The sequence below is a fragment of the Gekko japonicus genome, unplaced genomic scaffold, assembly GCF_001447785.1.
Source record: "Gekko japonicus isolate JY-2015 unplaced genomic scaffold, Gekko_japonicus_V1.1 scaffold5142, whole genome shotgun sequence".
NCBI classification, from domain to species: domain Eukaryota; kingdom Metazoa; phylum Chordata; class Lepidosauria; order Squamata; family Gekkonidae; genus Gekko; species Gekko japonicus.
In genome coordinates this window covers 42719-44733 of record NW_015172165.1, presented here as the reverse complement: position 1 = coordinate 44733, position 2015 = coordinate 42719, and positions in this window count along the sequence as shown.

The window sequence follows — 2015 nt, the reverse complement described above, 5'->3', positions numbered from 1 at the left end:
GTTTCCCTTGCTCAAAAGCCAGTTCCAGAGAGGGCCCTGCAGGAGTATCACTCACTGGGTTGAATGGGGCTTCCTCATCTGCCTCTGCAGGAGGGCGGGGTGGGGGGAGAGAACAGCCCGTCAGTGTATTTTCTGTTGCTCTCTCACTCCCCCACCCCAAAAACGGTCTTGCTCTTGTGATCTTGTGGTATATTCATTGTATACATGTAGTGGAATTGTCTGCTCTCTTCCCCTAATATCTGTGTGATTTGGTTTGGTCCTGTTGGATGGAGCTCTTGTTTCAGTTTCGTTTTGTATAAACTGTGCATCTCAGTGCTGAGCATATTTTATTTCTATTTGATTTCTTATTTGTTGTGATGCCCTCCCCACTTTCCCCAGGGCCCCCCCACTAAAAATGTCCTAGCTACGAGCCTGGGTGGGGAACCATCAATATAGACTCCAGCCCATCCAGGGAGGATTGTATTTATGCCCTGTTGGTTAGTAAGTATATGCTTACTCCTACAGTTGTGCCTTATTCATTTAGTGTGTGTTTGTGCTCCATAATTGTGTAAATAGTAAAATAAATTATTCTATTTGGGCCAATAATCTGTGTTGTGCTCTGACCCCATAGTCTCCCCCACACTGCACAATACCAAAGGGAGCCATGGGAAGCAAGGAAAGGCCAGACCCCTGGGTTGCCAACTTTCCAGGGAACCCCCAAAGATTGGGGATTCCATCTCCAAATAGAAAGATTTGGCTACAGGGGTCTCACTGTCCCTCTAAAAAGGCAGTGACAATTCAGTGAGTGGTGGCAGGGAACTTAAGGAGTGAGATACACCCACAGGACGAGGGTGGAAGGTGAAAAGCTGAGTTGTAAACTGGAGCCCGTTTCGCCACAGTAGGCAACCAAGCTTGGTTCAGACAAAGGAAGGAAACCCTTCGCAGGCCTTTGTGAGGAACTCATTGGGGCCAGTCCGAACTAGGGTAGCCAGTTCCAGGTAGGGAGATTCCTGGCGATTTTCTGGTAGAGTCTATGGAAGCCAGGGTTTGGGGAGGGGAGAGACCTCAGCTGAACAAAATGCCATAAAGTCCACCTTTCAAAGCAGTTATTTTCTCCAGGCAGGAGAAATCTGTTATCTGGAGTTCAGTTGTGATACCTGGCAATCTTCAGGCTCCACCTGGAAGTTGGCTACCCTGTGTCGGAGTTAGTGCTTCAGAGCAGGGTCTGTAAGATCCAGGTTCTGGCTGTAGAAGATGAGTGGTTGATTTTGGACCAGTCACAGACTTTCAGCCTAACCTACCTCACAGGATTGTTGTGCAAGTCAAAAGGGGGAGAGGAGAATGATGTAAGCTGCTTTGGTCCCCATTACAGAGAAAGACTACTTTTCCTCCTGGGAAATGTATTTATTTAAATTTCTATCCCGCCCTCCTGGCCAAGGAAACCAATGTTGCCAATCTCCAGGTGAGGGCTGGAGATAACTCAGAATTACAATTGCTCTCCAGATGGCAGAGATCAGTTCCTCTGGAGAAAATGGTGGACTCTGTGTCACCCTGCAGAGATGCCCCCACCCCCCCCATGACAGCCAATGTGACATGGCAGTCAGGGCTTCAGAGCACAGTAGAGGCTACAGAGGGGGAGAGAGAGATGAAAAGCTGAACAGTGAGGGAGAAATAAAGGTAGGTTGATGAGCGGCTGAGAAGTAGATAGGGTTGCCAACTCCAGGTGGGAAATTCCTGGAGATTTGAGGGATGGAACCTGGAGAGGGTGAGGTTTGAGGAGGGGTTGGACCTCAGACAGGTACAATGCCATAGACTCCACCCTCCAAACCAGCCATTTCCTCCTGGGTAACAATTGTTGCCAATCTGCAGGTGAGGGCTGAAGATCACTCAAAATTACAACTGCTCTTCAGGTAGCAGAGATCAGTTCCTCTGGAGAAATGGTGGACTCTGTGTCATTATATCCTGCTGAGGTCGCCACAGCAAATTGACGCTGAGTGCCCAAGGCCAGGGCACTCTCCCAGAGCCTAGCCAGGGGG